The 25,364-nt window shown below is 38.9% G+C and overlaps 1 non-coding gene across 1 annotated transcript; it reads right to left on the bottom strand.

Annotated features, from left to right (window-relative positions):
- Positions 1 to 24,111: 24,111 nt before the first annotated feature.
- LOC148820165 (U1 spliceosomal RNA) lies at positions 24,112 to 24,269 on the bottom strand. The gene has a single exon (XR_016094295.1). It is a non-coding gene; the product is annotated as a U1 spliceosomal RNA (small nuclear RNA).
- Between the last annotated feature and the right edge of the window lie 1,095 nt (positions 24,270 to 25,364).

Below are 25,364 nucleotides of genomic sequence, written 5' to 3'. Positions count from 1 at the left end.
GGCTGCCAGGTGTCACCCAGGTGGAAGCCACAATGCAAGGCAGTGCTAGACAAAGTAGGTCCCCTTCTCTTTTTGATGAAGTGTACAGCGCACCTTTATGCTGAGCACGAGTCTTTCCAGTTTGAACACTCTGCATCTTGAGAACAGGGACCTGCAGGAGTTGAATATTTTGTCATCAGTTCTTTAATGCACACATGAACAGTTTGGAATGACCGGGCAGGCCATTCCGCCTATCACAGCTCATTGAATTCTTTGAATCTAAGATTCTGAGGTCATAACAATGCACTTACAATTGTTTCCTAAAAAATCAAAGGAAAAAAATATACTGTATGAGCACCAGATGGATTTTTCATTCTCACTGTCTAAACTCTGAAAATGCCTGAACAATGAATTTAGGTGTTTTTCATTGTATAACCTACAGTACCTAAGTGGGTTTTTTGTCATCACAAAAGGAAACCTGAAAGTTGACAGCCTTCCAAAAGCAAAGCATTCATTGAAATAAGAAAATCAAAACACTCAACAAAACATTCATTTACACTCATTGTCTAGGGCTGGCGGTTTCCTGCTCTGCATGCAGAGCTTTCTCAAGCTGTCACCTCTTGTATTTCACAATGTTTTCTGACCTCTGTAAGTGTGGAGAATGGCTGTTTAAGACTCACCTGGGAGGTGACACACTGAGCCTGGGATCTGGACACATTACCCTGGACCAGAGCCCAGAACATCCCTCTGCTTCAGACACAGTTACACAGTCAATTCTTTTTTTTCTCCACAGCTTTAGAACAGTCATGCTAACCCAGGTTCCATCATTCATCCCATTTTCAAACCACTTTATTCAACACAGGGTCAACGGGGAGATGAAGCAATGGGCTCAACACAAGATATATCCCAGACAGGAAGCCAGCCCATTGCAGGGCACACACAGACACACACTCACACCCCAGGGCTATTTTTCCCAGAAGCCAGTTAACCTACCGGTATACCCCTGGGTTTTGTGAGGAACCCAGAGCACCCAGAGGAAAAGCCATGTGAACAGGGAGAGAACATACAATCTCTACGCAGAGAGCACAACAGGTATTGAACCCAGGGCCCCAGCACTGCAATGCAGCAATGCTGACCACTGTAGCACTGAGCTGCCCACTTCCCTTTTTCCAAATAATAGAAAAGTTAAGCTACCAAATCGTATTTTGGAACGTTGCATACATTTTTGTCACAGTATTGGGAATATCCTATACATTCCACTATACTGCTTTCTAGAAATACATTGTAGTTTTCCTAGTTGAACCTGACATTGAGTCAGAGATTTACATGCTTTTAGTTTAAAGAGGCCCTGCTTCCTCCCCACTGAGTTAGACACCCAGTATTTACAGCAATCTGCTTTAGAAATGAATCGAAGGGCTCTTAAAATATCCAGAAGAGATACTTAACCTTGATGCCGGTCTTTCTTTTTCATTGAACTCTAAGGAATATGACAGGAAGGACACAGCACTGCGTGTCTGGATGAGTTTTTTATGTTGAAAGAGACAGATCAATATCACAAAACTGTTGACCTTTGACCTCATGTTTTCATTCAGCTAATAGGCCTGTATGTCTGACAAGTTCTGACTCTGGACCACACGTCTCCAGTGTTTAAACTGCAACCCCTCCAAAAACTTGGGAATCCTCTAACATTTTCTTTAAACAATGTGAAGTGTGTGCCTGCAGGGACAAGCAAGAGGAAATTTCTTTTTCTGAAAGCTTCAAAACTCTTGATGTTTAAGAGGTTATGGTCCATTGCAGATTTACCCGCTAATAAGTCATTATTTTATTGTACAATTATCAATGGTGCTTTTCACAGTGGTTATTCTAATTGTTACAGACAATAGCCACGGTGTTTAAGGTCTGGAATTCATTAAAGCTGCAGTGATAATATTGTCCATATTCTTAACATAGTCTCAACTATGCAAATATTTCTCTTGGTGTCTCCTATTACACCCTTGATTAAATTTCATGCTGCTCTGTCACTTTTTTTTCTGTACTAGGTTTCCCAGTGGTAATGTGCAGAAATCAAATATTTGTGAAGTATTGCTTTTTCTGACCAAAAATGCTGCTAAGTAAAAACAAAAAAATTAATGACATTTGGAGTCTTATTAGTATGTACTGTATAGTTATAAATGTCACCTAACTGAGAAATGCACTAAAAGAATGCCATTAGCTACATAAATGCTACACACCAAACTACGGGTTTCTTTTGCAAAAGTGTAGCATTTCTAGTGCTCTGGTTTTTATGATACTTTGGGAGGTAAACAATTTGATCCAGCTGATGCAGAAACAAAATAAAATACAGGCACTTTAAACACCTTGTATGTCTATAGAAGGGAATAACTCTGCATTGCCCTGGTGGCATGGAAGGTAACTGTTCTGATAAACCCATCACTACATGCAATTTCATAATTGAAGACACATTGTAGAACATCATGTAGTTAAAACTACAATGTAGTAAATAAAGCGTACCATGTGCACTCTACACAGATTTGGATTTTTACCAGATTAGATCATTACCGCAGCACAGTCGCACAGCAAAGCATGGTTTAAAAAATCTATTCAATTATCACTCAATCAACACAGTAGAGTTTCTAGCATAGAATCAATGATTTTTATCCCATCCATGGATTAAACAAATGGTTTACCTCCCTGTGTGAATGGAAACAAAGGCTCAAACAAGTATGATTCAGCACTGGCTGTACTGTACTGATCTGTAGAGAACTGATATAGAAAGGCATTTAGAGAGGTATGATTTCAAGGGGGAACACAGGGAAAGCTAATGCTGTATGATTTAGAGTCATTATAAATTCCCTCACTCATTCTGCTGCACACTTCTGTCTGGAGCTCACGATTGTGATCCTATCAACAATGCGACACTACTGCGCATCGCGGTTCTCATGAGGCACCACTGATGAAATTATTGCATGGGAGCAAATGAAAAATCACCTCTCTGATAGGTAATGATTGAATGGGTGAGAAGGGGAATGGCTACAGTAATGTGATACACAGCTGGTAATAAAAATGGATGCTTCCTGTGAAAGTGGAGATCTGTCTTTAAACAAGTATTGCTACTGAGTTGTACTAACATTGTCCCGATTTACAATAGACATTTATTATGTGCAGGTTTGTGCGGGGGTTTGGGCAAGCTTTGAGTTGGGTAGGCAGATCTCTGTGGAAAATACTGCGTTTTTTCAGATCTGACGGTGCGGAAAAGACAACAGGACAGTGCTGAGACTTGAGAGTTAACACAGGCTCATTTCCGAATGGCAAGCTTTTAACTCAGCACATTATCAAATTCCCAAGCTGTCACTTCTAGTATCAGAGATGTTTCATTAAAAAAGAACATATATTAGACAAAGATAATGAGTACATCAGAAGAGCATAATGAACAATACCAGTGAAGTCCAAACATCCAGGATCTGGTTCTTGCTAAATCTGGTTACGTACACCCACTAAAAATGAGTTATTCTGCTATTACTGATCTAAAGTTGCAGATGAGAGTCTTCTTAGCTCTCTATGACTCTTTGTAAATACACTACATATGTCTTACGTTGCATGTAGTACATTAAATATGTGTAACCCAAACCCAACCTACTCTTCAAGAAGGCTGTGATAAGGGTAACAGTGAGTGGTATTAAATGGTAAGACTATAAACTGTAGAGTTTTCAGTAGGATTGAGACTTGGAGATTGTTCTGACCAGGGTCGGTGATAAAAATCTGTCTGATCCTCATTAAGCCATCCATTGGTTGACTACCAGTTAGACAACACTTCAATTCATTTGACTGAGGTTCCTGATATTTTGGCCAGTGAATGTATGAATGGACAGTAATAATAGTTGAGGAGCAGTAGCTTACTTAGCAGTGCTCATTAGTACTGTAATCATTAGTGACAGTGGTAAGATCTTAGCAGGGACATTAGCTATGCTTGATATAGCCAGCAGCCATATCACTCTGCAACTCACAACTGGCAACCCACTGAAGTCAAGCAGGTGTAAGCCTGGTTAGTACCTGGATGGGAGACCTCCTGGGAAAAACTATGGTTGCTGCTGGAGGAGGTGTTAGTGGGGCCATCAGGGGGCGCTCACCCTGCGGTCCATGTGGGTCCTAATACCCCAGTATAGCGGCGTCCTTCGGATGAGACGTAAAACCGAGGTCCTGACTCTCTGTGGTCATTAAAAATCCCAGGGCGTTTCTTGAAAAGAGTAAGGGTGTAACCCTGGCATCCTGGCCAAATTTCCCATTGGCCCTTACCAATCATGGCCTCCTAATAATTCCCATCTATGAATTGGCTTCATTACTCTGCTCTCCTCCCCACGCTGTGGTGAGCGTTCTGGTGCACTATGAGTGCCGTCGCAGACCATTGGTGGTGGTGGAGGGGAGTCCCCATTACCTGTAAAGCGCTTGAGTGGAGTGTCCAGAAGCACTATACCTGTATATGTGTAAGCAATTATTATTATTATTATTATTATAGCAGGCTGCCCTGAGACAATCTGTCCAGGGTGCATCCTGCCCTCCGCCTGTTGCACTTTCTTCTGACCCTGTATTTGATAATGTGTGTAGAAAATGGATGGATGTTATAGCTGGTAGATGCCTTTATTGTCTTTGAATGAATTTAATAGTCCTACCAGCCATTGTCATTGAAATATCATTTCAAAATGAGTCAGAGGCAGCTGAGTCCATCAGTCTTCTACAGTATGTTCTACAGTAAAAATAAATAATTTAATAAAACTGGCACTCATGATCAGTGGCATTTACTTTGGTCTGCAAGGGACTGAAATGTGAAAAAAATAATGACCTACAAATATTACTTGGCAACTCTTTCCTATTGCCAGGTGTTTCATATGAAATAACTTGATTCCTTATTTTGATTTAATAGCTGGACATCTGAAAGACATATGATCAGGAGACCTGAGGTCCAAATTAAGTCATGCTTGCTTCAGTATATAAAAAAAACCCTCTACAGGTTTGTCATATAAGTTTTGTTTGGTACCTTACATGTTAAGATTCCCAGACAAATTCCCTAAACTCATTATAATTTTTCATCCTGTGTTTAATGGCTGAACAAGGAATGACTTGCCAAATAAACCAGAGGCCACCCCACCCTTCTAAAGCTACCCAGCAACTGCTAAATCACTGCACAAATTCCAGTGCTCGGCTCAGTTAAGGCAAAAAGCCATGGAAAAATTCACTTACAGCACAAATATTCAGTAAGGAAATCAACAGAACACTTGACAATTAAAACAAATTTCCTGCAAATGGCAATTCCTGTGACTTGGCAAACACCTACAGGCTTGAAGTAATATCAGTGAAAAATGCAGTACACCTTTAACTGTTACTACTGTACCTCTCCTGTCAGGAGACACAGTGGTGCCCAATGTGTCCAGTGAGGAAACCTTTGCCAGTTGGCTTGTTGGATGAACAACTGGGTAAAGGAGTTGCTTTCACCTACTACCTACTATCACCCTCACACATCTCTTTATTTTGTTTCTCCCTTTGCTTATCTCATTCAACCATTCTGTCTGCCCTTGTTCACCTACAAACTTCAGCAAGACATTACTCTCCTTCAGGCAGACGGCAGCACTGACAGTCTTTGTGTCGCTCCTTCTGGGTCGGCACCATCCACAGCCCATCATGGATTTGCAATGCATGGATTTCTCCTATCAAGCCATGGCTTGGTTGTCCACGAAACCAACCTTGCTTCTTTCTGAAGCAAGTCCATCAGCCAAGTGCTTGTGTTCAGTAAGCTTTCTCACTGGAGAACCCTGCTATGGGTGTATGGGGTTCCTTTGATCTCTTTTGGGGTCCTGGTAACCCCCACTGTCAGATTGCCATTTCCTCAGCCAGGCGAGTTACACCGAATTAACTTTCAATATGCTGTCCCTATCAAATTTGTAGTTGTGCCACATTAATTAGAGTTTGACCAAGCTACTGAAGTGAACTCATAGGAAGTGAACTAATGCAAAATAAATATTGCATGCGGGTGGCATGGTGTACTCGCAGCCAGTATTTCTGCCTCATAGTGCTTGGATCCTAGGTTTGATTCTGGTCTAGTGTGCCTTCTGTGTGACATTTAATTGCTCTTTCCATGTTTAGCATGTTTTTTTAATTATTTTTACTGGTGCCCCAGATTCCTCCCACAGAAACACTGGTTCATTTAATGTGCCTCTAAAATTGTACCTGAGTGCTTGTGTGTATGTCTGCCTGTAGACTGATGGATTGGTACTTCTTATCCACAGTACAGCATGGCTTTGCATCCTATCCTTCTTGGATAGATTCTGAATCACCATGACCCTTACCTGGAATAAGAGGTTTTCTCATAAATGGTCAGATGCATTATGGCATGTGTTCTGCTAAGAAAAACAGAGACAAGGTACAAACACAAAATAAAAATGTTAGAGGAGAAAAGCAGCAGATATATTGATTTTCAGAGTAGATTTTCACTTACTTCAGAGTAAGTTTTGTGCTCCACTTCTTCAAATTAAATAATGTATACATGTTAATTGTGATCCATACATGGGGGTCTCCTTGATCCAAGTACTGCTGCTGAAATACTTATTGAACTGTTTGTTTTTGACATGACTGTTCGCTGAGAAAATGCAGAACTTTAAGAATGATAACAAATATGCGTACTGTTTAAATACATAAACTACCCAGAACACACAAACACTTGAGAATTAATATTTATAAAAGACAAGTACAGTGGTATTTGTCAGTTTTATACAACACTTGTGGAGCATGTGAGGAACACTTAATGAATTTTTCACATTTGGTTGAACACAAGTCTGTCATTTTGTAAGTGATTTTAGCTGTTTTTTTTTGTATTGCTTTTGGCAACTAAAATGACTGCTCCCCCATAGAAAAAAAATACTGTGACAGTTGAGATGCAAATGGGCAGATTCCTTGAACCAATATAAAAATATAGTTGTTTTTGGACGTCTGGGGAGTAGGGACAGGTCACTGGCTCTTTGGTCGAAGGCCTGGGAAACATGCTGAGTCAACCCAGGGGAAGACTGAGGCGTTCACAGACCATTTTTTCCCTGCAATTCTTATTTTTTTAGACTTGAACATCTGAGAATTGAGTTTACTCTCATACAAGGCTGAATAAGCTGTTAACAGTTCCAAAATGTTTTTTTTTTTCTTTCCAAAGCATAGAACCAACCCTGAATAATAAAGATGATGTTTTAAAAATTTGAGTCATCCACATACTTCATCACTTAGAAGTGATGAAAACAAAATTGACTAAACCATAGGTTGTGTAATTTCATTTCTCGGTTCACCAATTCATACTGCTTTTACCTTATAGGGAGGAATAGCACTTTAAAATCAATTCCTAATCTGCCTTTTCAGCTCAAAGACACTTCTGGGTGGCCTGAAACATGGCAGCTCCGGGATATTCATTAGCACACCTGCTCTTGTTAGAAAATTCCAGAGAAATTCCCCTGTACTGCTTAAAGTGTTCCTTTTCACCAGGACAGGCATGGTCTTTTTTCTAGCTTTGTTCTTGAAGATGCATTTCTAGAATATAATTTATAAAACCACCAGTGTGAAGAAAAAAATGAACAAGTGAACAGTGAGAAAATTAACACAAGCAAAATTTTAAAATGATCTCTCAAAAGTTATAGACAAAAAAACACCCCTTACAGACTGCATATTTTCCATTCATCCGTTACTAATAGAAGCCTCATCCTATAGAGCATTATTATATGAGCATGCTAACATGGTGCAATGTTTATTGCAGTAATTGTTTTTAAAAATGATTTGATCGCATATTATTTTCTTGTAATTAAGGTTTTAATAGACATTAAATCTAGACATTCTATTAAATTAAGAACTTGCTACCCATAGAGATTCAAATTCTCACATTTCAGGCAGTAGTCTTTCAGGGAAATGTATAAACTCGGTTTGAGAATTGGTTAATGGACAGGCAACAGAAAGTAAATGTGACATGAATGATCAGACTGAATTAATGTAATCAGTGAAGTACCACAGGGATCTGTACTAGGACCACTGCTCTTCCTAATTTACATCAGTGATCTAGATTCTGGCATTTCTATAGTTAGTAGTACACTAGACAAGCTTGTATATAAAATCAAAACAGAAGGATTAGCAAACACATTACAAGCAGCATCTTGTACTGTAGGTATCTTCAGAAAGAACAATGAAACACAAACCAGAGGAGACAAGTGGAAGTGGATCCAAGAGCAAAGGGAACTTCTTTCCACAAAGGGTTGTGAAAGTATGGAACAAGCTGTCTGGCCATGCTGTCGAAACCAATACACTGGCTTGTTTTAAAGAAATGCCTACACTATATCCTCAGAACAATTAGCTACTAAGCACCAAATTGGCCAGATGGGACAAATGGCCTCCTCTCATTTTTAATCTTCCTTGTGTTCTACAGAATGTTAATAAAACATCCCAGATAAACTGTCAGCCATGTCTTCAGCATCAGCAGTGAAACCATGACTAGAGGATTCAAGTGAAAATGAAGAAGGACTGAGAATAGGAGGCACTTCCTTACATAAAGCAATATAGATGCCTATAACAAACTGCCCATGCAGTTTGTTGAAGGCATTACCTAGAGACTCTTCAACTGCTGGATGAGAGCATCAAATCTAATAACAACTAGTTATCAAAAAAAGCAAGATGGACCAAATAGCCCAACATATAACAAATGGAAAAACATGCATATTGACAGATATAAAAAAAACATTCCTGCTACCAGACATATCTACAAAACCTTTCTGAGAATTAAATTATGGTCATTATACTTTAGACACAAAGCACAAAGGCTTTCTTAAGTACTGCAAAGTGTACCATACTCCTACTGTATACTACAAGACTGAAAGGAAACCATCTTACATGTGCTCTGGAAAGTCATGATGTCCTCTGGTGTTCTCCATCTCCCTCAAACATACAATACAACAGTCTGATGGGAATACTCCCTGATAGCAGGCACATGTTACTGTTAAGTTGTTTCACCATTTCATAAGGTAAGTAAAAATGAAAAAGGGAAATTGCTCATTTCCGTGCCTTTTAAATTATTTTTTATGATGAAATTCATCATGCCTCTCCAGATCGGGGATAAAAAAAAACTCCCATCAGGATTGTGCTGAATGCATCCTGTACGAGTGGGCTTCACTCCAGGTCGAACTTGGAGCACATTGCTCCTTCACTTGGTTGGACTCAACATGGCACACAGTCAGGTCAAATATCAGAACACAGAAAGCTGATGATTGTGTTAAACGGCCATTAGAAAAAGCCAGCTCCACAAAGAACTGGCAGCCAGGCCAGCGCAGCTTCGTAATGACTCCTGTAATTTCCTGGTACGACAGGGGTTGGAGGTGGATGAGGAGACTGACAGACTTATGGCTGCTTGAGCCGCGAGCAGTTGTGCTCGGCACACAGCGAGAGGCCGGTTGCATAAACACCTCATTCTTCTGGCCTCCATCTGTGAGAGAAGGGGGGACATGATCTCCCAGCAGTCGACCTGTTGAGTTTGGCCGACATCTCTTTTATTTTAGTGTACTTCCCTCACCCCAGCCCCTTCTTAATTCCACATCTTTCCAGGAAAACCTCAAGAGGAAAGAAAGAGTCAGGGGCCCTACCGACATTCAGACTGCTTCGTGTCCATGCCGGCATCTCAGCAGCTGAAGAAAGGTGTGGAGCTCATTCGAAAATACTCTCTTTTTATCTTCTGAGTCCCTGAATGAGCTCAGAAAACAATCAATGCACAGTAACTTGATGAATTGCATTATTAAAAAAATGAAATAAGAATTTCTTCACAAAAACGACAGGCAGATGCAGAGCCATTAACATAGTTGTTTTTTGGCTTCAGTTTAATTGTTTTGGAAGATGACTGACCTGAACATACTGTGTTCTGTAAGTTGAGGTGTAATATTTAAATTCACAAATGTAATGACTCACCTCACTGTCTGAACTGAGGAAAGGACAGAACACAGAACTGCAAAATAATAAAAATAAAGAGATTGGAAGTGATAGGACAATCCTTTATTAACAATAGGTTTGTGCAATGATTGTGTTGACTCAGACTATAGAAGGCAGCAGTGTTCTTTTTATTCACTAAAAACTGGTAACTTAGGCCAGGAGAAATTGGTAGGGGATTTAATTCAATCCAGCTCAATTACATCACCCTAACAAATCCTAGATTGGTCTGATTTAAGATTAAAATGATTAAATTGTCACAGTAAATTGATCCAAATAATAATTAAGTCATTACCAAGCAGTGATTATAAAACATTTCATACAAAGGAATGTAAATCGTGGCCATGGGAAATGAATTATCCGCACAGAGGCGGTTATTTAGATAGGCATTAGAAATCACTGAAGCACAGAATAAAGTTGAGGTAAATATCAATGAAGCATCAGTTTGAATGCTGTGGTGAATGTTCGAAATCTACCTATTTGTAAAAGGACAGCTAGACAGCTAACTGTATTCTTTTATTCACCAGCCTCCATACTGGAAGAATTTTAACTATACTTTACTTGCTCCGAATGTAGCTATATTGGTGGTTTAAAAATAAAATTCTGTTATTTGATCTATGCTTCCAATATTATGTGAATTTGCATTTCTTGTAATCCATTACAGGATGGATGATCACGATCACAACCGATCTTTTGAGTGGTGTCAACAAAATGCCAGAAAGCTTTTTTACCACTGTGGAATTCCCTTGTGCCACTTCTAAATGGCAATTTTAAATTATAAGTCTCTTTCCCAATGTTCAAACGGGTGAAAGCCAGCTCCACCAAAGTCTTTTTTTTATCCAAGAATCAGTTTATTTTTTTCCCTTTTTTATTACTTTTACTAAATAATCTTTTTGGCATTTTTTTTCCCTTCAAGATAATTTACCAGTTCATTCCAGTGTTTTATGAGCACGGGGTGCTCTCTGTTTTTCTGCATGAGGTTTAAAATGATTGAGTGGAAGAGTTTACAATGGCTGCAGTGAGTAATTTCACTGTCAATGCAACTCAACAGTTTTGGGAAGGTGCCACAGAAAACAATGTGACTTTCCAAAAAGAGCAAGAGGGAGAGGGAGAGAGAGGTGGGGGGCCACTGTTAGTTTGTGCAACCAGTTAGAACACAGGCCCAGCTACTCCTGGGTCCTTCAGTTCTGGGAATCGGTCAGCAAAGCCACTTTCCACACTGCATATCTGAAAAAGAAAGTTTCAAACTGGGGATTTTTCCTCTAGGTATATAAAAGACACAGATTGGCTGAGAGGCGCTTCAGAATGTGAGTAGGACCTGTGGCAGCTGAGGCATGTGGTAGCAAGAAAATTGCACACAGCTGTGGCTCGTGAGTAAACCACTGATCAGCAGCAACCACCACAAGTCTTTTTAAATCCTGGTTTGGGCTCTCAGGAAAAAGAGCAGAGACCAATAATCGAGATAAAAAAAAACAAACAGCAAAACAAAACAAAAGCTAATTTTATTTCAAAGGGAAAGTTTTTCTTCCTAGTTTTCTTTATTCTGTCACTGTTTATGGCCTGCTAGGCTATTTCAGTGAAGGTCTTTTTATTTTCTTTTGTTAGTACAGTCATTCCATTGTTTAAGAAAACATCCATGTGTCTTAATTTTATTACATAGGTTCTTCTGTGTTTAACAAAACCAGCAGTACCTTTGTGTTTGTCAAAACTATTTTAAAAAGCTAGGTGTTTTCCTTAGAATCCTATATAATACAGTTATACAGAATATAATTTTGTATATTACATTTGATATAACTAAAGACTGCTTAAATGCAAGTATTATTTTACCACTATTACAAGTGCTGTAAGTGTAATTATTCTTGAACATAAAACAAAATAATGTCTGAATTGTGCTGCATGGATTCTTAGCGAAGACGTTATGAACATTGCCATCAAATGTTTGTGTTCTAAAGATGAGAGTAGTCTGGACACAGAAAAACCCCTCACTACAAGAGGACACCTCAAAAACACCTCCATCAATGTCATGTCGTACAAAACCTGCAAGAACCACTAAGAGAAAAGTTGCCCTTCATATGAAGCTTGAAAATTTTAAACACAGTTTCATATCTAAAGCTATGTTTTTCAACACCCTGCAAGAAGTGCATTAAACTATGTTTTAAGGCAAGCAGTGATGAAATTAGGAGAAAAGGGAGTGAAAGTGCTGAAGGAAGGGTCACTATAATGAAATGTGTTACTGATTATATAGGTAAAGAGCTGAACACATTTAGAAGAGCTACAAAAATCCTATTATTTTTGTACAGCTATAACAATGGGTCTAAGGAAAGTCACACAAAATACCCTAAAACCTGAAATAACAACATGTGTTGCATATGTTACTGTATGTATCTTTCTTATCATCCTTTAGGTACCTCATTGTGCTGTAGCTGCATTTCAGAACACAGCATGAGAGGTCTGGGTGCTCTCCCTCAGCCTTGTGTACTGAGCTTACTTCAAAGAACTGTGATATACTGCATCGTATTCTGTAGAACTTGGACCTGATTACAAGAGGGACTGTGTATCTGAAACTGAGAGCATTTTAAACTGATTCCTTTGGGAGCCTGAAACAATACATTCAAGGTTCATTGTAAAAGAGATCCGTCACAAGCTATTTCTTTCCAACATGCATCTGACCAAGAGTCTGAGGGGGCGGAGGAGAAATTAGGATGGATGTGACCCCTCTTTGATGCTAACCAGGTGTATTATTAGAAGCAAAAATAAATAATGGAATAGCAATTAAAAGAGACAAGACATGAGCAGAACTAAATGGATTCCTCTTCTGATCTCAAATTAAATGTTATGTACCTTAAGAAACCTGCCAGAAGGTTGTTACATTATGCTTAGACTTTCTGCTAATAATCTTACAGAAGAAAGGCTTGTGTTCTGCCAAGAAGAGCTGGGAAGCTGATCCACCTATGGGTCCTATGTTATATTCTTTGGGCTTCCTCCAAAATTCCACATGTAGTCAATGCAGCCAAACAGTACTGAACTAACATGTGCCAGCCACTGTGGAGGCTGGGGAGACTGTTGATGTAAGAACAAAGTAGCAGGAGGGCTAGTCTGGACCAAACCAGACTATAGACCAATAACATGGGCCAGTAAATTGGCTTCTGAGTGGTTCTATCAATAACAATGTATACTCAGAACACAGGTTGAGACCTGTCACCCAGGATGGAGGCGAGGCTATGCCTTTAAGGAAGTGACACTGAGATTCCCCAAGAGGTAACACTGAATTTGAGAACCTGACCAGAGTTTCTTGAGCTTTAGCCGACGAGCAGATCCTTGACCTTTGCACAAAAGGAACATCTGGGACTTGGCGGCCATCTGTAAGCTTTCAGTGCCGACAAGGAGAGGTGTTAAATCCCCTGTCAGTCATTGTGGTTAATGGGGTTTGGATAAGACAGTGGACATGCTGGAGAAGTACATCCTTGAATCCTTATTTTCCTCGCACCTTCTCTCCTTGTTGAGAGGTTCTAGAGACAAGAAAAGTCAACAAACAACCACAATTCCAAACTGGGAAGGTAGAATAGAGAAAACTGGTGATTCCCTGGTTTGAGAGAGAAATGAATTCAGTGCCTTTGAAAACATCAGCTCCTAGCTAATAAGCAATATTTTGTAGAATGCAACTATGGCTTGCAGTAGAATAACAATCACATGTACAAATCACCACTATGCTTTCCATTATGAAAGGTTTTAAAAACTTCTAAAACACAGAGGAAGATCCTTTTCTCTAAATCCTGCTCTTAGCTGTGGAGACATTGAATTTCTTATTCATCTGGTGTCCCTGTCTTACCTGGCTAAGGGGCCCTAGTGTGTGCTTCACTCCACTGTAAAGTTAAAATAACACCCTGCTACAAGCACGGCTATAAATTAGGTTATTAACAGAAAGACTTAAGGCACCCAGGTTGACTTCCAAGCACTGTTGAAAAGGCTCATAGGAAAGGAACAGGGCCCTGGCCAAGCCAAGTAGTGTACACAACAAATCAAGAGTGAGATGGAAAATTAGAGACGCCACTGTCGTTAATGTTTTATGGGGCAGATTGATGTTTTATAGCCTAACTCTCACCCTATGAGAGTGCATGTGGTATTGGAGGGTACAGTGAGCAGGAGGGAGTTCACAGCAAGTGAGAGGCTCTTCAGCACACACAGCTCACTTCATCAGAGATTGTTCAGTTTAGGGCACATCTTTTCCAGGAGGATCTTGCTGAATAAATGGCAACAGGGATCTGCCCAAGGAATCTTCTCTATGCATGAACAATCCTTTACACCTTTTTCAGTTGTGCTTTACTGGATTGATACTATCTATATAACACTTATCTATGCTTACGTCAATCTAAGAAGCACAATAACTAGCATAAAATTCTAGCAAAATTACATTCTCACAGATAGAACATAAATTCCTGTTCAAATATGTCACCAGTAATATCAATGGTCTTTGCAGTCTAATTTCATATTAGATTATTGTTATTACATATTATTATAATTAGTTTCATAGATTTAGATTCTGCGGAAACTACATCATGTACAAGTTTCTTTCCAATTTTGAGAGGATACTGACAAACAAAAAAACAGTGTATTGGACCTAAAATGAGCAAAGCAAAAGAAAAATGTACTAAATGAGCAGGATGCACATTACAACATTTTGAGATATAAATAAAGTCTAATAGGAATGGAGTGTTAAAGTGGAAATGAATTAGCAGGAAACGTTTAATTTGACTCCTGAGAACGAGATGAAAGCCAGCTAGTTACAATCTGTCTTCCCAATCAGTGGCCGGTAATGGCCGGTGCAAATCAGATACAATACATGATAATTAAAGTAAAACTAGCTCATTAAAATTAATATGTATGTTTATAGGTTTTAAGTGGAAGAAAAGTCTTTGAAATGCATTGCCTTAGAAGACAGCTGCTTTCATTCTAGATGGCCAATTAAATACATTTATCCTTTAATAATTCACCTTAAAATTTAAAATGTAAATTGTCCTTTTACTCTTGCTATTGCGTTAATCCTATTTATTTTCAATGCTCAACTTTGGCAGGCAGGCACTTGCCCAGTTCTCACAGTGTATGAGAGAGCTCCCCCTGCTGGGATTGTGTGGGTATAACATAGGAAGACAATGATAGTTCCTCCATATGTGGAGACCGCAATGGTCTTTGACACCAAATAGAGTCAGGGAGGCCTGTCTAACCTATTGCCAACTAAAAATGAAGAAAGATGATCTGAGAGCAGGGATGAAGCACAGATTCTTGATGTCATGTGAACTATTTGTATATTGGCGTCCTTAGATCTGAGGGCGCTGACCTGTCATGGCAGGGAGCAGATGGGCCAGGGTGTCCAGAGTGAAGTCCCCATTTCTGATCCGCAGGGAGCAAATCACCACCATGGTGGCGCCATGCTGCTTAAACATGCAACCCCTGACCTCCACACAACCATACATCACACCGCTCTGTCGGAGCCACAGAGCATTCATTTAATTATTTACTTACTGGTCTGTCACTTTAAGCTGTTTTTTTTTTCACTTTCACTGAAGAAAGGTTGTATTACAATCATGAAAAAAATGAAAAATGAACAAATATACCAGAGGAAAAATGAAATTGAAGAAGAGCTGATTGTTTATATGAAAATAGTGTGACCTTTCTGCTTGAGGGATACATTTAATATATAATTCTGATACACGGTAGAAAATACTTAATGCGGAGTAATCAAACTGTCTGCTAGAACTTTCTCTCTATACTCTTTTCCAGTAACAATATGAGAGTTAATCCTTCAATACAAAGTCTGTGGTGGAGTTAAGGAATTTTATCTGCTTTGATTTCTTGGAAAGAGTTTTGATCAAAGAAATACATTTTAGTGACCCACTCGCCCTTCTGGATAAATGAATTTACTTTTGCTGAGACTAACCGGTCTCTGCGTCTAGCTAACAAAGACCCAGCTTCACTGTCGTCTCCTCTGTGGAATACAAAATGCACTGAAGGACTGCTCTGCAGGTCTCAAGTCCGTTCATTTTTCTTTAATCAAAGAAAGCACTGAGACACAGCTTGCCAAGCTCTATTTATGGCAGCATATTAAAATAAATCATCATATAAAAATAACTCTTAGTGCTTTTGCTGGCTCAGCAACACTGGGTGTCAAAAGTAAGATCGCTATCAGTCCCAAACTGCATTGCATCTGACACCCCTCAAACAGACCCCTACTGACTGAATCATATTGGTGCGTACCCAGGTGTCCGGGCCAGCCAAAGACGATGGCTGCTGGGAGGGTGTGTATTATCTTATGTCCCATGAATGGTTGGCAGTGTCTCTTCCACAGATGGAAGAAACACAACTCCTTTCTGGCTGAACAACCCTATCGGTCTTGACATCTATTATTTTTTCTTCCCAAGAATTCCCCTTCATTTCCCTGCTTGTGCGTAGACGCACTCACACACACTGTCAAACACAAGTACACCCTTTATAGTAATTTGTCACTCAGTGCAAGTCTCTCAGGCATTCTGTTTTAATAATGGGAAGAATGGGCTCATTGTGACAGCTGCAGAATTTGGAGTCATGGTCTTTTGATGACCTGTTGGCTGCTGGATGAACCTTGGTCTCCATTAAATCCTAATAACAAGCAGAGAGACCAAGCCAGTATGTTACTCATCTCTTATCTGAGTACTACAACATTCTTCCACAACCAGGGAACCTGTAGTTAATCAACTCGTCACAAAGACAAGCAAGACATCTATCACTGAGTTGTACAGTACAGTTACTTGTTTCTGGAAATAAGTAAGGATGTAAATATTTTTTAACAATATAAAGCAGCCTAAAAGATTTCTGTTGCAGAAATGCTTACTATAGAGATCTATAGTAAAAGCACAGAACATATAGAAATGATTAAATTCTATGTGCATGTCACAGGGCCTCATTGAAAAGCTGCTGAGTTAGGTAGAGGTGTTAATGGTTGTACAGAAAATGTAAGAGCAAGTTCATTAAGCTGATTAGTTTTCAGATCTTTGAGGCGTTGGGTGTCCCACACCTCCTTACCTGGCTGTTGAGAAACCAAATATGTTTGCTTTCATTTCAGAGGAGAGCAGACTGTCACTCTGATTTAATGAAGGTTTTCTAATATAGAGCTTATTCTTAGAACCACAGAAGCTCCATTTAATTTAACCTTGGTAATCCTTCATCAGGAAAAATAGTATTAACCTGTCAATCAATATCAGGAGAAATTATTAAGTACCTCTAGGGCCATTATCTATATGAGCCCAGTAATTACTCCTGAACCTTGTGATTAAAGGGCCCATTAAGACTGGGTACAGATGCATTCTCCCCCCCTCCTTCATTTTATTTTCTGAGACAGTGTCCAACAGTGGAAGTAAGTGACAGTAATAAACCATTGAATTCCTGAGTTAAAACCTGTTGATAACAGGCATTTCCACTCAGAATAGATGCATTATTTTGCTTATTATGTTTATTTTGTTTTGTACTTCTTTAGGATCCTTAGAACTTTATCAAAAGCTGTAACACTTTCAGTGTGAGAAATATTAATTTGCTGAGAAATATGCCATAATTTTCCTTGTAGGTGCAAAAAGCCATACTAATGTGTATGTGGCCATATATTTAGCAAAGCAAATTGTTTACTGTTTATAGAATGAGTTTGATGAGAATGTCCAGATTTCTTAGGAACCACTGCAGACTTGTCTACCTTCAAGAGTGGCAGAAACAGCAGACTATTTGGAACGTGGGTAGCATAATTTGTGAAGTGCATTGTTAATAAAAGGCGAATAGAAATTATATAGGGTTATACTGTTGTAATCATTGATCTACCATTCATACCCATTCAGCAAATGTACTGTACCATTCAGCAATCTAGTTTCCAATGCAGTTTGTAAATGCAGTTTAATTAAGTGTTAAACTTAAGATTGAAGATCCATCCAGTCATTTTCTAACCACTTTATTCAATACAGGGTCTCAGGGGAGCCACAGCCTATTCCATTGACCAACACGAAGGGGCATCAAAAAAGACTATTTAAAGGCCGTGCTTAACCTTAACAGTGGACAACACTTTTAAATCATTCCAGAAAATGGTTATTATGTTGAGAAAATGGAATTGTGAATCACCTTTCCAGATTTTCCTAAATTGAGTGGATACAAAACTTCACAACTGCTAACAATCCAGGTTATTGGCTGAGAGCAGGGAAAGAATGATGGAGTTCAACAGGTGCAAATTGCCTTTCCCCTCCAAACTCCCTCAGAGCACTGGGGGAAACAACCTGAACACATTTCAGCTTAATTAAGCAGGAAGAGGCTTGAATCAGCAGAATAGGCACAGGCGAAATGAGAACCAGGTGCTGGTGTATTATATTCAGCCGCAATGGAACTGGGCTCTCCTTTTTTAACCAGACAAACTGGAAGGTTGGGCACAACTGAAAAGGAATCTGACTTCAGACAACATATTAACTAAAATGCCGCAGGATCTGTGATTCTTGGCTATCTCCAGCCCCTGGGTGGTCCACTGTTTCTCAAGTGGCCTTCCTCTTGTACACCTAGGGCAGACATTAACCTTCACTTGTGGTCAAACATGAGAATGTCCTCATTTTCAAAAGTATGGAATTGTACATTGTGACTTTGATGCTATGAGCTATGTACTATTTTTTTTGCTTTGGTTTTCAATTTGTGTTGTTTGTGGGATACGGAATGCTGCAGTCACTGAAATTTGTCACTCATTGTACGATATTAATGCTCTCCAAATCATACCTCTCCTTCTTGAACCAGATGAGCACAATCTTCAGTGGTACTGGGAGCTGCATTAAGAGTTATTATGAGTGGTATTATGAAGATGTTTTGGACTATACAGTTATCTTGCAAAGAAATTCTATGATGTCCTATGATCTTAACTTTGCCAGTTTGAATCTAGGCTACGTCAACAAACAGTTGTGACTGGGATTTTTCAAGACATTACACAGAAGTACTGCTGAGGTTGGATGAGCACAGGTTAGGCAGGGAGTCCTTTTGTGTTTGGCACCTGTAATGATTGCATGGTGTCTGTAAAAACTACATCACTCCTCCAGACCACTGCATGATCTCCTATTGACTCAGCAGAGTGGTAAAGAGTGTGTAGCTTTGACAAGAGCATGTTTATAGCGAAAAGAATCCGTGCTTCTATTTCACACTGATTTATATGAGGGTGGTGTATAGTTTTAAGATTTGATAAGCAATTAAATAACTAAAACATATAGGATACAAAAAGAAAAAAGTAACTTGCAATAATATTAACCTGGAGCTCAGAAATGCAATACATGTAAGTATTTAAGGGCTACACTGAACATGACCTCATAAGAAATCAAGCACTATGGGATTATCTTGACAACTTTACATGAATTTTGCTACAGTTCTAGTCTAATTGTTTTCAGTCTTCAGTTATTTTGATAAATGTCCGTCCTCAGCACCATGAAAAAATATAGAAACATGCAAGCTGTGTTTACTTGAGTGGTATTAGAAAACATGTAAAAACTCAGATTCTAAAGTAGATTCTAATATTTTAAAATATGTGCAAATGTCTTTTTCGTTTGTTCATTTTCTTCAGTTATTAGAGCCTAGTTGGAGTTTCAGTCTTTCTGGTGACAGGCCAGAAAGCACAATCAAAGGATACCTACTGATTGTGTTTATAGACCTCATATAGAGCACTGTTTTATGAGCCTTTAAAATTAACTTACGCCAATAAAAACCTATATATGTCAGAACAGTGTTTACTTGGAGCTTATTTTCAGTTATTTTTTTCCCTTCCTTCACCTTCTTTTTAGATTCAAGTGCTGCATACATTTCCTTAGGCCCTATGTCACAGATGTACAGTGCTTTGAATCTAAAAAATCCTTAAACCCTCAGTCCCAAATACTTATTTTATTTTGTAATACACACAAAGGTATTTAAATAGATGGGTTTACACACACAAACAGTTTACGAATACAGTAAGGTATGCAGAGTTCATGAGTTGGTTGTGCCATTTTACTTTATTTTCTGTTAATTCCTTGTTTCTCAGCTTTCTCAAAGTTAAATGAGGAAGACTAAACGAATCATACTTATAATTAATTGTAAAATTGTTTTTATTAGGAAAAGACACGAATAAGATATTATTTAGCATATGAAGGAATGGACATTGCTAAAAATCATTCAACTGTTTGAATAAATTAGTATACCATAATTCTGACCTGCTTATATGCAATAGTATTGCTTCATACTGCACTTAATGATACAAAGAGACTGAGGCAATGTTTCAGAAGATAGTGATTATCCAAATGTGAAGATAACCAGCTGAATCGTTCAATGGAACAGGATGAATTTGTCAAAATAACCCACCTGTGAGAGTCTGGTATACAATACTATGGGATTTTAGCCAGTTGTGAGGTGCAGCACATTTTGAGGATAGCTGGAAGAGAACTTCATCGGAAGACAGCTATAGAAGGAAGCAAGATTTCCAGATGCTTGCAAACTGCCTGGATCACGTTACCAATCTGTAGGGCTTTCAGAGATTCCCTGCTAAAGGCCCTTATAAAAGAAGAGCTTAGGGACTTTCTTCACTATAAGCCTTCTTTAAAAATTAAAAAGCAAACTGTACCACATGGACATAGTTAGCCTTAGCTCATGCACAGGGAGTTCTCAGTCTGCAAAACAAATGTGAGGAGTGGTCTTAAGCGAGATGCTGCTGATTTAGGGTAATGACTTTAGATAAAACAGAGGAAGCCCAGGAGAAAGGTATAACTCACTGGAGAGATTCTGCTGATTTCATAAACATCAGGAGCCAAGTTTCTGCTTCCCTCAGATTTGAATTATGGTTCGGGTCTAACTCTGGGGTCTAGGTAGTTAGAGATAATATATGTCTTTCCAAATATAAAAGCCATCACTGATCATCACTGTGTGGAGCTCTGTTAGGACTACGTCAGGTGAATTACTATCCGCAAGGAAGCTGGGGTTTCAGTGATTTTCATGCTTTGAAGTCAGTGACTGCAGATCAAAGTGGCTATTACTGGTTGTCAGGAAAATGTCCCCTTCATGCTTGCTGTTAAGCTGAAATCAAAGACTTACATGCCACATGACTCTGATGAAAGTGTTCGAGCACTCCGGGCAGTGAAACAATAATAATTTTACAGCTTGAGCAGAGTTGAAACAAAATAGTTTTGGTTCTTAACTGGGACTAAGAGAGAATAAGGTTACACTTCTGCTGGGAGAAGGAAGAAAATGGTATTACCAGGTCTTTCTTTGAGGCCTGTAACAGGAAAACAAACAGGCAACTGCACAATTATATCAATATAACTTTTTGCTCCATGATTGGAACTGAACGCAGTTATTTTTTCCACATTCTTCAAACTCTGACTTGTTGCACCTTAAACAAGGCCTTCATAAAGCTGGGATTTTTAAATAAAAATATGTTTGTCTTATACGGCAAATTCCAAACAATAGAGTTTCTCGACAAATGTAAAGTTAAAATATGTCTTTATACTTAAAAAGAGCTTCAACAGAATGAAAAAAAAAATTTTAAAATAAAAAGATGCCACATGTGTTTTCCAGTTGCTTCCTTAGTCTTGCCTTCTGCTTCATGTATCTCACACATCCTCAGCCCTGACAGGATGTGCGAATGAGCCAGGACGAGATATGGGGCACAAGGAAAAGTACTGCCGTTGAGTGGCCAAAATGGTGAAAATAAAGTGGACCAGTCCCTGGAAGATTTTGAAATATTTTTTTGTAAATGGTGTTGTATTTTATTTTAAGGAATATTGACATTCAAAGAGAAATATAAAAAAAAACCTTGTTGTCAAAAGATCAGGGTTTAAAAGTGATGTATGTGCAAAAGCTTAGAAGTCACATTTTTCCTCTAAAGTTTAGGCTACAGCCAGTAAGAAAATAAGCTTACTGTCGGAAAGAAAGTAAAGAAACATGAGAGATTTTTGTCCACCTCAGCCAGAGTAGAGAGACTTTTTCTTACTGTGGCAATTTTCAGACAAGGAAAAGGACAGTGCAAACTCAACTAAAAGACTAAACTGCACCTGAAAAAAGTTGATATACGTTTGGGCCAAAAGCATATAAATAATATATGACAATAAATGACAGCTTAATGTGAGGTATTAACTGGAAAAGGCGTCAGTTAAGTTTTTAAACATGAAAATACAATTGTATGGGTACTGATTATCCAAGATTACACTATAATCATCATCTGCTCCTCTTCCACCCTCTGCTACACAAGCTTACATGTACTAACACTACAGGTCACCCATCCCCTGCTACACAACTGTCTTTATCCACTCTGCGTCTGCCTTTAATAAGAAGTAATAATACTGCTTGCCAGGCTGTATTTCCTACAGGCAGGCTTAAAAGCGATTTTCTCCTTATTACATGCATGATTTTAACTGATCCCAGAAAAGCAAACACTCTCCTTCCCCCTGGACCTCTCTGATTTTTACTCAACTGCTGAACTGACATAAAGTGGAGAGAATAAAGGCAGGGCAAGGAGAGGGGTAGGCTGGGGGTCAATCAAACCCCTTCTAAGTGGAGCCCAGCTTTCACACCGCCAGCACAATGTTCCTCTTTGTTACAGGATTTGAGAGGCAGAATGACCCCAGATCTGTTTCCATGTGCTTTACCTCTCATCTCCTTCTCTGATTTGTGTAAGAACATTCATATTATTTGTTCCTGGCATATGCTTTTCACTTATTTGACTCTCTCATTTTAACCATATTCCTAACCGTATTTTTAAATTACATTGTTTTCTTCCTGTGCTAATGAACCATGCCCCAGTTTAAAGCCTGGCAGGAATGAAAAGCAGCTGTTTTACCTGTATTTCATTGTGTCACAAATGATGCGGGGGGTTTTCTGGCACACACAAATGGTAATATATGACTCCATGAGTCAATTAACCTATTTCTGAGGCCACCTTCTTGTGTTTTGAAAATTACAATCAAGTCATGCAAACGGTCTGTACTTATCGGCAACTACTAATGCATCTACAATGTAAATGATAAAATCCTACACGGCTGCATAAACAGAATCTTTCAGCACACTTCAAGCCGTTTAGCTCTATCAATTTTAAAATTCAACTCATAGCGTTACGGGTGAGCCAAAGACAATAGATGTCCAAATAAACATACACACAGCATGTCCAATGAGGTGGTGTGCTTTGTTCAGTGAAAGAAAAAAAATCACAGTTGCACCTCAAGTGTTCAGACATACTGAGAAGCTTGGTCTGCCTGATCCAGGCACTATTACGTTAGTGTCTCGCTGCTATAATCTGATGTAGCAGCTGGGCCATATCTAGCAGATAATTCCCATCTATCACTGGTCATCAGTACTGTGTTGTAATAAATACCAAATCGTCAGCAAGCAATTAAATTTACAGATGTGCACATTGTCTTGGACACGGATAGACTGACTCATCGTTGAAATCTCTAGGAAAGAGAATTAAAACCAGGCTTCAAAGCCCAGTATCAAATCATTGAGGGGATTATTAAAGAATTATTAAAAAAAACTTTAATAGAGTTGGCTGGAGTTAGGGGTTTAGATCATAACAAAATGTCAAAACTGTAGTTGAGGGAAAAGCCAAAAAAATTAAAAAATCAAAAGTGACTTATTGGGGGTAGGCTTGTGTATTAACGTTTCATGTGGGCGACATGAAGAGAGGAGAACACAGTGACTAGACAGAATGTAATGAAGCTTAAGATATGCAGCCTCAAGGAACTGATTTTCTTGCCAAAGATATTGAATTTTATGGGAATATGTATATTTACAGACGGTCTGTATATTCTTACAAATGTATGCTTAGCTTGTCAGCTTTGTGAAGGTATATACACATTAAGACTGGTAACATGTAATAAAGATACCATAAGCTTTTGAAAAAGTCATTCTGAGCATTGTTACTTGAATTACATATGCACTTTGTATTCGTCTTTGAGATGTGTACTTGAAAAAAAGTTTAAAACAATGTTTAAATGTATGATCTAAAGCTACTGGATGTTCGTAAACCATTGACACCTTGGGTTTTGATAAAAACTCTTCAGAGTCCAGACATGAGAAACTTGAGTCTTCATCGTTTGCAGAAGATTGATTTTATATCTGAAAGCTTTTACTGGATTTTAGATAGATAGATACTTTATTGATCCCGTGAGGGAAATTGCAGAAAAGAAAACAGTCGAGACTCCCACATTTGGGGAATTCGCAGGGGTCAGCACAGCCGGAGTGCAATGGCCGAGCCTCGCCGTGGGCGAACCTCCTTCTTGATCAAGGTACCTCCCCTGCCAGGTAAGTATTTTGCCAGTTTTATCTGCTTGAATTTGAGCAAGATGAGAGATCATCACCTCAGGTGCTTCTGCAGGAGCTCCTCCAGTGAACCATTGAGCTTTGATGAGCAAAGACTTGCCACATAAAAAGGACAAGCTCACCACAAGGATGTGCCTGATGATCATAGAGTAGTTTTTAAGTATGTGTCTATAAATGAAAGCCAGAGCCTTCAGCATTGATGAAACCATTACATCAGAGTCATGTGTGATGCATATGTGGATGATATTTGAACTTGCACTTCGTAAATTACAGCTGACTTACTGAGCTGGCAAATGGGATGTGTAATTTTAACCAGTTATTGGGGCACTGCTGGAAGTTTTTCCTGAATGTCACATGTACCACTGGCCTCCGTCCAAAGCCCTTTCAGCAAACACATGTGTGTTCACGGTGAAATCCAAGACAACGGTATTGTCTGATGGTTGTTCAAGAGCTAAATATAAACGTAAACACAGGTAAACATGTTTGATCGCCAAAAGCAACTGGGTGGTTTACATCTGAGTGTAAATGACACCAGGGCAGAGTTAAGCTTTATTATGCCCTAGGGAAGTGTGTTTTGTGACAGGGTACATTGCAACAGTGCAACAATAACAAGTGTTTGTGTCACTCACTCCATAATGCTTTTAGCTTCCTTTAGAAACCTACAGTATGTGTAGAGAGTATTTTGGATGATCTGAAACACCCCAATGATTTTTCTACTTATTTTCACTATTTCCCCAACCTTGCTGGTACCAAACTAACAGGTAATATGGTATGTTAAGACACTTCTTAAAATGATTTGCAGAAAGTGTTAAATTACTTCTGTCCATCTTAAAGAAACGAAGTTTCCTAAGAAAAAAGGTCTCCGTTGGCATTTTTTATAAATGGTTTCATAACGTTTGTCCCATTTTAAATGTTTGTCTATGACAAGTACTGAATACATGTAGTCATCAAGAGCCTCTATAGTCTGCCCATTTGTTACAATGGTTTGAAGGGGGGGTATTTTCTTCCTAAACTGAATTATGTTTTCTTCAACTTTTTCAGGTCCAGCTGACTTTGTTGGCTTCACTACTTTGTTGGCTTTCAGT

This window comes from Atractosteus spatula, chromosome 15 (genome assembly GCF_055471065.1).
Source record: "Atractosteus spatula isolate fAtrSpa1 chromosome 15, fAtrSpa1.hap1, whole genome shotgun sequence".
NCBI classification, from domain to species: domain Eukaryota; kingdom Metazoa; phylum Chordata; class Actinopteri; order Semionotiformes; family Lepisosteidae; genus Atractosteus; species Atractosteus spatula.
Note: the sequence above shows the minus strand (reverse complement) of the source record. Positions and strands in the feature narration are given on the sequence as shown.